The following is a 12234-nucleotide window of genomic DNA, read 5'->3' as shown; positions in this document are numbered from 1 at the left end:
TTAATATTGTCATATTGTTTTATTGGCAAAAACAATGAAACTTGTCATAAACACATAAACAACCATGTGCTATTAGAAATATGTGATGAAAGTCTTGACCTACATACAAACATAGAGAATAACCTGTTATCAGCATAGAGTCGCTAAAAAGTTTCATGTAACTAGATAGAATTGAAATACCATACAAACAAGTGTGATTGCATTTGGGAACATCACCTATCAATGCGGTCCATGATACAAAACCATGAGGCACATAGCACCGCATATCAAAACACAGTGCTCTCCATTACTTCATTCACACTGCCAAGCATGTGTTCCATGGTGGTTGATGTTTATAGAGATGATGGATGATGATGAAACGTTTGCACATGTTGTTTGAAGACATCTCTAGCAAGTGTGACTACATTTGGGAACATCCCCTATCAACGGTGTCCATGATACAAAACCATTTGGCACACAACACCGTGTATCAATACGCGGTGCTACTCTCCATCGTATCATACACAATGCCAAACATGTGTTCCATGAGCCACACAGGCTGACTCAACAAGCTCACTTAAATCAGGAACCTTGAAAGATCCCTGTCCCCACCGCGCAACGAATTCAGGGGTGTTATCTCAGCGGGCGCGGGGAAGGGTTCCTCACTCGTGGCCTCACCCACGGATATCCGGACAAGAGACTAATCCCTCGGTTCTTCCAAAACCGAACCTGGAAAAACTTTCCTCACCCGAAAAGCAAGGGCGATTCCTCCAGGATATTTTTACTCTAACGTAGTCAAAAGCCTTAACTTACTGAACTGATCTGGCCGAACCCATAAGTCCCATATTCAGATCAAGGAAAATATTGCACTTGGATCATAGAGAGACCAACGCTTTTTTCCTCATTGAGAGGCACAGCCGTTGATTCTTTTCCATATAACAATTTTTATCCAAGATTTACTTTATCTATCGTTCCATAAAAAAATTGAGTCTCATTTTAGGGATCCATCAGTCCAGCCTAACCCCATCCAGTCCCGTGGGTTAACCAACCGCCCAACCACTGTAGTGATGGGATCCATTTAAGAATTTGGTTAGGTTTTATCTCGAGTACCAAGGAAAAGAGTTCCTAGGCCCCCTAGCCGGATATTCATGCAACTTAAAACTAGTCACACCACTTACACACCCAATATGAAATTGCCTTTTCCATAGAATTCAGCTGTCTTTGAAAGAATCATCTAATGAAACCATAGTGTCACTGATCATAATCTTCAAAATCTTTGGTTGAATCCTAATTTCCAATCATTCCTTCATCGGTGTCCCTATGGCATCATTGGCAAACAGAACGCTCACCACCTGTCCACTCAGGGACCTTTTCGATGGTTCCTAGCTCATAGTACTCGGCAATATATTCACATATCAAAATGGAATCTTTGTTGAAGATCAGCAAGATCAACCAACAGATCCATATAAAAGAGCCATGGACTCATCTGTTGAGGAACAGCAAGGTCCATGCCCGAATTCAGAAAACAACTCTTACTCCTTGTTCCAATATCTTCCTCGATGCACGCGTGGGTATCGTCGGTGACCTAGAGCCCGAGCACCGTATGGTTAGCACCCTTTAGGATCCTTTGCAGGTGACCTAGCGCTTCACTCATAGGCCGCTTCCTTGGTCTCTCATCCCCACCGCACTGAAGCTCACCATTTTAATCGAACCGAGGCTGGTCAAGACCTCGGCCGACCTTGCTACGCGAGACATCCTCCATTGACTCTCCATCAGCTGTTGCAACTTTATCAGATTAGGTCTCCACGACCTCATTCACAAGACGGTCAAAATGCTCCCCTAGCATTCTTGACATAAAATAGTCATTTAAAAATAGGTCATGAATATAGTTTCTATAACAAACTCCCATCTTTCCACATTGTTCCACATCAATCCACATTATTTAATTCCACAACCATTTCATACGTATTCCTATTCTCATCCAATCACATCATTTTCATCTCATCACATATTTCCTCAATTTATCCTCATCAGATCTCATCCACTCGCATCTATCCATATCCACATCTCATCACATCACATTCATTCACATCTCATCCATTCAGACCACATCACATTCACTCACATCACATCTCATTCATTTTACCTCTCACATCTCATTCATTCACATCTATCCCGATTCACATCCCATCACATCACATTCATTCATATCCATCACATTCACATTCATTCATATTTATCACATTCATTCTCATCACTCACATCACTTCTATCCACATCATATCTCATTCATACACATCTCATCTCATTCATCCACATCCATCCAATCGTTCACATGTACGATTACTCACATCTATCCATACATTCATATCTATCACTTCACATCCACATATATTCATGTCACATCACATCTCTTTACATCATATCACATTCTTTCACATACACATCTATATCCATTCTTTCACATACATCCACATCCATTCTCTCACATACTCATTCACATCCATTCTTCACATACACATCCATATCCATTCTTCACATACACATTCACATCCATTCTTCACATACACATCCATTTCCATTCTTTACATACACATCCACATCCATTATCATCACATACATTCACTCACATCCCATATCATTTATTTACATCCTGATTCACATGAAATCATATCTCATCCATTCATTCACATTTATCAGATTCACATCACATCACATCACATCTATTCACATTTATCAGATTCACATCACATCACATCACATCTATTCACCTCACATTCTCATCACCTCTATTCACATCACATCCATCCATCCATTCATTCACATCTATCTGATTCACATCACATCCCATCACATCTATTCACCTCACATTCTCATCACCTCTATTCACATCACATCCATACATCCATTCATTCACATCTATCTGATTCACATCACATCTCATCACATCTATTCACCTCACATTCTCACCACCTCTATTCACATCACATCCATCCATCCATCCATTCATTCACCTCTATCTGATTCACATCACATCTCATCACATCTATTCACATCACATCCATCCATCCATTCATTCACATCTATCTGATTCACATCACATCTATTCACCTCACATTCTCATCACCTCTATTCACATCACATCCATCCATCCATTCATTCACCTCTATCTGATTCACATCACATCTCATCACATCTATTCACCTCACATTCTCATCACCTCTATTCACATCACATCCATCCATCCATTCATTCACATCTATCTGATTCACATCACATCTCATCACATCCATTCATTCACATCTATCTGATTCACAGGATGGTTTAGAAGACTTTGTAAAGGACTTATCCTGCATCCTGAAATCTCTAGAAATAGATGTTTTACATTCAAAATATAAAGTGAGATCCATAGCAGAACTAAGTCCATGTGGATGGAACATAGTGATGTCAGACCTAATAGTAGGCTTAAGTCTAGCAACGAATTTCCTTCGTTGCTCTTTTTCCTTAACTTTTTCAATCACTTGAATATGTAATATAAAGTCCCAAAATTTATCGATGTAGGCTTGGACATTTTCTTTATCGACCTGGCGTAAAGTGTCCCATCGTTGACGCGCTTTAGCCTTGTACTGAGGAGGTAGAACGCGCTTTAAAGCCTTGTACTGAGGAGGTAGAAAGTGCTTCTTTAAGAGTTTCTGCAACTCTTTCCATGTCAAAGGAGGTCGATGTTTTCCCTACTTGATCACATTCCACCATAAGGCAGTACTTTCAATCAAGTGATTATAAGCACATTTTATATTGTTCTTTTCCGAGAACTTTTCACCTGAAAATTAATCATCCAATTAGATAAGATATGCAATAAGTACTCGTGCAGCTTTGTTGCTATCATATTTCTAAAAAGTGAATGCCTTTCGGCTAATCCATGAATCTTTCTAGGAACTCTGAGCATGCAAGGTAGCTTTGATAGTGTGCCTAACATGATCATTTTCCTCCTTGTTAGAGTTAGAAGAGTCACGCTTACGCTTAGAATGCTTCACTTGATACTCTAACTTGCATTGGAGTTCACGCTCACTTGGAATTTGCTCTTGAAGTGCTAAAATTTGCTCTTGCATAGTGGGCTGTGTGCAGGTAGAGTGGCCATTACAAATAAATAAATAAAGAACGTCCAATTTAATAATGCAGATAAATAAAAGATGAAAAAGTTAGCTCTTGAACCGTGCTGAATTTGGATTTGAAGTCGTCAAATGGTTCATCTTGACACCGTCCTTTTACTCCAATTTTGAATAAAACCCGAGCGTGGTCAAGAAGCTTGAGTTTTTGGTCGACTTTGGCAAAATTTTTAAAGCCACTTAAAAATCATGCCGAAACTTGATGTAATGAAGAAACTGGAGTCAAAAATAACACCTTCCAAAAATTTCCAATTTTTGATGCTCTTTGATGCCCAAAATATTTTGTTTTTAATTTTTTGAAAAAGATAAAATCTTTTATATAATTTTTTTACAGATTTTCTTCATACTTGGAAAATGTGAATGTTCCTTGAGTTGTGGCTCTTTCTCCTTTGAAATCCTTGAAATCCTTTGAAATTAAGCTTATCAATATCATAAGATTTTTTTATGTTTATAAGCTTATAATGTAAGCTTATAACATTAAGCTTGTAATAAATCTTACAAAGCTTTTAGGTAAACAATGATTCTCTTTCTTCAGCAAAGCTCTGTAGTGCGTAGAAAGACAAAGGAATGAAATCTGCTTGTAGGCGCTGCTGCCTGTTGCCCATGGAGAAGAAGAGAAAAAAAAGAAACCCTGAATGTTTGCGATGCCATGGAGAAGAAGAGAGAGCCAATTTTAAGCTCCCTTAAAAAAAATCTCCTTGTTGCAGGCTACATTTCAATGCTTTTTCACAAGACTTTCTTTGTAAATAATCATTGACCCTCCATTATGGATTTGCTCATCTTGCAGTGGTTTAGCAATTTGATTGTTGGGCTTAAACTTCCTTCAAAAGAGGATTACATCTGAACGGTTAGTGTGAGAGGCTATGAATTTGGGAAAACCATTTTTCAAGCTAGGCCATCTTCCTAGACCCAAGCTCTCATACCACTACTGACACTCATTCGATTTTGGGAAAATAGAGTAAAAAGAAACTTTGCAAGAAATTTGATTATTCAACCCAAATAACACATCAAAAGATCTCAAATTCAAAATATTCAATAATTGAGTGAATAATAAATAATACTTAGCTCAAAAATCATGACTCTAACATTGGGTACAATCATCCCCCCTTATGTGTGTGGCCTCTTCTCACACGTGAGTATTTACGTAATACATCAATCTCACGACACTCTCTTATGCTAAAGATAGAGTGCCCATAAATTGAGGCTAGGGTTAAGTCATATCACGCTTTACAAAATATAAAATTCAAGTCTAAGCTTGATAAACCAAGGCTTTCCAAAATAAATCAAAATGTGCACAAGCTAGCACATGTATATACAAAACTTGTTTACAAAAATGTGTGCCAAGTAATAATATTGTGTGAATTCTCCTCAATCTTCAGAATCCTCTTCACCTATAAAATAACCAACAATAAATTTGTAAGCAAATATTTCATAAGTGTACAAACCATAACCACACACATGTTTGCTAGGCGTAAGTAACCTAGGAATCACTCTTCCATACAAATGAAACTATAACAAACATTAAGAGCCCCGACTATACGTCAATATACACCAAACATATTAATATTTATAATGGCATCACTCATGATATTAACATGATCTGTCTTGATGCAAAGATAATCCAAGCATCCCCAAATTATCCAAGAGGGTAGAATAATATTTTTAAGAGGGCTTAAAATATATTCCCATAACAATAGTAGTTGTGCCTAAGAAAAATAAGCAATTACACATTTGTGTAGACTATAAACAATATCCCTTTCCTTTTATGGATCAAATTCTTGATTCCTTAGTTGGGAAGGAGCTCTATTCATTCATGGATTCTTTTTTCTGGATGTAATCAAATTTCCATAGCTAATGAGGATAAACTAAAGACCACCTTTGGGATCTATGCATACCCTGCCATGCCATTTGGATTATGTAATGCACTAGCCACATACCAGCACTTCATGCATACCATACCATGTCATGTTATTTAGATTATGTAATGGACCAGCCACATACTAGCACTTCATGCATACCATGTCATGCCATTTGGATTATGTAATGCACCAGCCACATACCAACACTTCATGCATGAATCTTTTCACGATGACTTGGCTGAGTTTCTTAAGATTTTCATGGATGACCTTGGGTTGGGAACTGAGAGACACAAACACTTGAGAGCCTTAGAGTATGTCTTTGAGTAGTGTAGAGAGAAATCTATAGCCTTAAACCCACAAAAATGTGTCTTTGGGGTAGAGTATGGTATCTTGAAACCTCCTGATGCTATAAGACCATTTCATCTCTACTGATCTTGTTCATGACATGTCTTTGGGGTAGAGTATGGTATCTTGAAACCTCCTGATGCTATAAGACCATTTCATCTCTACTGATCTTGTTCATGACATGTCATCTCAGCTTGCTTAGCTCAAAAATATGAGAAGAAGGATCACCCCATAGCTTACCATAGCCTTAAGTTGAAGGATGCGGAAACTAGATACACTTGGGTGGAGAGAGCATGTTTAACTATTACAGAGGCAGCTAGAAAGTTTTGACCTTATCTTACTATGTAGCATACTCTATGTACCAAAAGATTCCCTTAAGCTTTTATTGAATAAGTTAGAGCCCCCTAAGAGAATCATGAAGTGGATAGTGCAGTTACAAGCCATTGATTATGAGTTGAACCCCTTGCTCTTCAAAAATTGGTGGATTTCTTAGCAAACCTCTTAGATGTTGAAAAAGAAGCACCTAGTGAATCGATGGTTGACTTGTTTCATATTGAGAACTCTCAAGAGTGGTATGAAAAAATAGCCTCTTATCTCTCTCTACCTTGGAGTTTCCTGATGAGTTGAATAAAGCTGAAAGAAAAAGGTTAGCTACACACGCACAAAAGTTTTCTATTATTGATGGGTAGCTTTATAGAAAGGGTATGGAAGGAGTATTTAGATGATGTGTTGCACAAGAGGAGATCTTACACGAGGGTTATTGGTGGCGTACTATCTTTAAGGATGCTCATGAGTGGTATAAGAGATGTGACATGTGTCAACGGGCTACACGTCTAGAAAATCATCTTAGACCTAATATCCCTATTATGGCCACTTTACCTTTTGAAAAATGGGGGATATATTATGTGGGACCCATAGCACCTACATCGAGGAGACAAAAGAACCACATCATAATAGCCACTGATTACCTCACCAAACGGTATGAGGCATGATTGTTAGAAAAGATGATGCACGAACCATAATTATTTTCCTAATTGAGCAAATCATTTGTCGTTTTGGAGGTCTAGCCGAACTTGTATCTGATAGGGGGACACATTTCCTCAATGAAGTTAAAGGTCTCACTGATTACTTTAATATTCTTCATGATAAAACCACACCATATAAACCTTCTACCAATGGGCAAGTTGAAAGCACTAATAAGACGTTAATTACTATCTTAAGAAAAAACATCTATCCAGTTTACATTGCAACTTATCACATCCATTTCACATTATATCACGTTCATTCACATCCTATATCATTCATTCACATCTTAATTCACAGGTTATCACATTCATTCACATCCCTTATCATACATTCACATCTTGATTCACATGCTAAGACATTCATTCACATCCCATATCATTCATTCACATCCTTTATCATTCATATTTTTCCAATTTACTTGCCTCTATCCTCGTTCATATCCATCACATTCACATGCACATATATTCTTCCACATACATCCACATCCATCCTTCACATACATTCACATCCATTCTTTAACATACTTCCACATCCATCCTTTCACATACATACATCTACATCCATTCTTTCTCATACATCCACTTCCATTCTTCACATACATCCACTTCTATTCTTCACATACATCCACATCCATCCATTCATTCCCATCTATCTAATTCACATTACTTCTCATCACATCTATTCACCTCACATTCTCATCACTCCTATTCTCATCACTCCTATTCTCATCGCATCCATCCATCCATCCATTCATTCCCATATATCTGATGCATCCCATCTCATCACATCTATTTACCTCTCATTCTCATCACATCTATCCATCCATATTCTCATCTATCCATCCATATTCTAATCTATTTGATACGCGTCACATCTCATCACATCTATTTACCTCTCATTCTCATCACATCTATTCTCATCACATCTATTTACCTCTCATTCTCATCACATCTATTCTCATCACATCTATCCATCCATTCATTCTCATCTATTTGATTTGCATCACATCTCATCACATCTATTTACCTCTCATTCTCATCACATCTATTTACCTCTCATTCTCATCACATCTATTCTCATCACATCTATCCATCCATTCATTCTCATCTATTTGATTCGCATCACATCTCATCACATCTATTCTTAGAATGCAAGAGAATCCTTATTTTTGATATAAAGATTCTTTACACATCTATTTATGCATAATTTCAATTTTAAGGAGAATAACACTTTCGAAATAAAAATAAATCTTTTATGCATCTTTCTATGGATAAATTCAATTTTAATGAGAATAACTCTTTTGGAATAAAAATAAATTTCTTAATGCATCTTTCTATGCATAAAATCAAAATTGATGAGAATAACTCTTTTGGAATAAAAATAAATTCTTTATGCATCTTTCTATGCATAAAATCAAAATTGATGAGAATAACTCTTTTGGAATAAAAATAAATTCTTTATGCATCTATTTATGCATAAAATCAAAATTGATGAGAATAACTCTTTTGGAATAAAAATAATTTCTTTATGCATAAAATCAAAATTGATGAGAATAACTCTTTTGGAATAAAAAAATAACCAATATGTATCTTTCTATGTATAGAATTTAATTTTAATAGAAATAACACTTTTATAATAAAATTATTTCTACTATACATTTTTCTATGCATAGAATGAAAATAACACTTTTAGAATACACAAACAATGGGGATTACTCTTTTTGAATAATAAAAGATAAAACTTATTTCATAAAATTTAAGAAAATTTTGCCATATTCTCCTTTGTATGGCTGACCATTTTTCAAATTTTCTATCCTAAAATTACTTAAAAACTATCCCCAATTGGTCTAAAGCATTCCAAACAAATTCTACTTTTAAAAGAGAAACAATATGAAAAGTTTAATTCCAACAATTAGATTACTTAACTAGGATAAAGAAGGGCTGAATTTAAGAAGAAGAGAGGGGAAAAGCCTTTCCAAAAAGGCATAGTATTTGTTTATCATTTTAAAGATAACAAAAATCAGAAAACCATTAAAAGAATAAAGAAAAAGTAAGATTTCTTACTTACATGAATTTTTGGGAGCTTTTCTTTGGCTTGATGGTTTGAGGGATCTACTCTTGTTTGCAACAAGAGTGGCCACCAATTCTTTAGAAGAGGAAATGGTCAAAAACTAATGAATTCACAGTTTTTGGCTCTGGGGAGGAGCAGAGTAACAGTGCATAAAACACTATTAAGCTTTAACAAAGGGGGAGGCTTCTATTTATAGGAAAAAGTGAGCCTCTAACCAAGCAAATTGATTCTAGAAATTTCCACATCAGCTTGGTCAATTTTTGACCATTTTTAGGTCAATTTAGCTTACTTTTTGGATCTAGTTGAAGTAGGAGAGAGGAGAGATGAAAATATCTCAATATTTGTGAGTTTAAAACTCACCCACACATGTGAAATAGGTGCCTCCTTCATGAGGGGAATTCCCCCACACTGAGGTGTCAAAAATGTATCATTTCACTAAATATCTCTTCTTTTTTTAACTCATATCCTTGTCCTTAGTCAACTCTTCATCTTATGTGAGTATTTACTCATTTTTGGGGGGATTTTCTTTATTTCTTCATTTATCTCCTCCATACATTTGAATGAATCTGATTGGCCCCTCAGAACCTTAATTTAAAAATTTTTAAAAATCTGGACCCCCAGGATAAGGCCTTTTGAACAGATTATAATTGATTTCTAATGCACCTTTTGAAAATCTTTTTGAGCTTCTGTTTCAGGGGAATTTATTTTAATCAGAAGAGATATTTTTCCACCCAAAAATATCCAAAATCTGAATAACCTCTCTCTAGAACATTTTCTCTCTGTAAGCCAAAACAGGTAAAAACAAGATCTTTCTTTTCTGAAGAGGGATTTGATTACAGGGGAAGATACTGGACATCCTGAGAGACTGGGGTGAATCTTACATTCTATCCCACTTAAAAAACGCGAGATGTCCTCATCTCGCAAAACTAGAGGAGAATTCTTTTCCTTATGATCCAACTGATTCTGGATTTCTTATAGTCTGGAGAACCCAACAGAATCCCGGGATAAAGATCTCTTATATAAAACTCATCATTAGATAATAATTCACTCAGATCATAACATTCAAATCCTTATCACAATAATGGTCCATTAGACCGAGATTCCTATGTGAACAGTCCGCCATGGAAATTTTTAATTTTATAGATTTTTAATTTGACACCCCCTTAACTTGATCCGTTGGGTTAAGTGTTACAGCAGCAATCTGCCAGCACAATCCACTAATCTCATAGTGATTTGCTGAAGTCATTAACGTCATTCCAGCTACGAACATTATCACAGGGATTCGTCCCATTCATCCTCATTGTGGTTTTGCTCTTCATCTTCAGAAATCTTCATTTTTCAATCAAAATCCAAATCAACTCATCATTTCTCAAATCAGAATTTAAAATCATATCAACCACATTCGAATTCATCGTCTGGATAGTATTAATGCTTATAATTTCAAGTCTTAGATTTACTCGTATATACTACCAGTAAAGAGCTACAGTCATACCCTCGGTATATACAAGTAGTCACGGTCCTTGGAACTATAAGGTAAATACCATCATGTCTAGGCCTCAAGCAAGTCAGGGATTCCATACAATTGTGGTACTTCTATCTGAAGACCCAATTACCAATTTACGAATTTCAGTTTGAATATCAATTTGTATGAATTTTATCACACAATTACAACCCTTTACTGCTTCTTCATAAATTTTTGACATTCTTGGCTTCTCGGTTGATCCTCATTAGCCAATTTGCTCTGATACCACAGCTGTAAGATCCCTGACCACACCGCGCAACGAATTCAGGGGTGCTAGCACAGTTAAAGTAGCACTTCTTGTGCGGGGTAGGGTCCCACACTCGGGGCCTCGCCCACGGATATCTGGACAAGAGACTAATCCATCGGTTCTTCCAAAACCGAACCCGAAAAAACTTTCCTTGCCCGGAAAGCTCGGCCGATTCCTCCAGGATAACTTTTCTCTAACGTAGTCAAAAGCCTTAACTAACAAAATGGATCTGACCGAACCCATAAGTCCCATAGTCAGATCAGGGAAAAAGATTGTACTTGGATCATAGAGACCAATGCTTTTTTCCTCATCGAGAGGCACAGCCGTTGATTCTTTTCCATAGAACAATTTTTGTCCGGGATTTACTTCATCTATCGTACTATACAGAAATTGAGTCTCGATTTAGGGATCCATTAGTCCAGCCTAGTCCCATGGGTTAGCCAACCGCCCAACCACTGTAGTGATGGGATCCAATTAGGAATTTTGGTTAGATTTTGTCTTGGCGGGTACCAGGGAAAAGAGTTCCCAGGCCCCCTAGCCGGATATTCAACATAAAACTAGTCACACCACTTACACACCCACCAATATGAACTTGCCTTTTTCACAGATTCAACAATCTTAAAAACAATCATTTAATGAAACCATAGTGTCACTGATCATAATCCTCTAATTATCCAGTTGAATCCTAATTTCCAATTCCTTCCTTCATCGGTGTACCTATGGCATCAGTGGCCAACCAGAACGCTCACCACCTGTTTACTCAGGGGCCTTTTCAATAGTTCCTAGCTCATAGTACCCGGCAATATAATCACATAAAAATATCCAGATGGAATCTCCGTTGAAGATTAGCAAGATTAACCAACATATCCATATAAAAGAGCCATGGACTCATCCGTTGAGGACCAACAAGGTTAATCAACCAGATCCATGCCCGAATTCAGAAAACAACTCTTACTCCTTATTCCAATATCTTCCCCAACGTACTTGTGGGTATCTTCGGTGACCCAGAGCTCAAGCACC

This window comes from Cibotium barometz, chromosome 60 (genome assembly GCF_041138505.1).
Source record: "Cibotium barometz isolate CiBa-2024 chromosome 60, ASM4113850v1, whole genome shotgun sequence".
Classification (NCBI taxonomy): Eukaryota; Viridiplantae; Streptophyta; class Polypodiopsida; order Cyatheales; family Cibotiaceae; genus Cibotium; species Cibotium barometz.
This window is presented reverse-complemented; position numbering follows the sequence as displayed.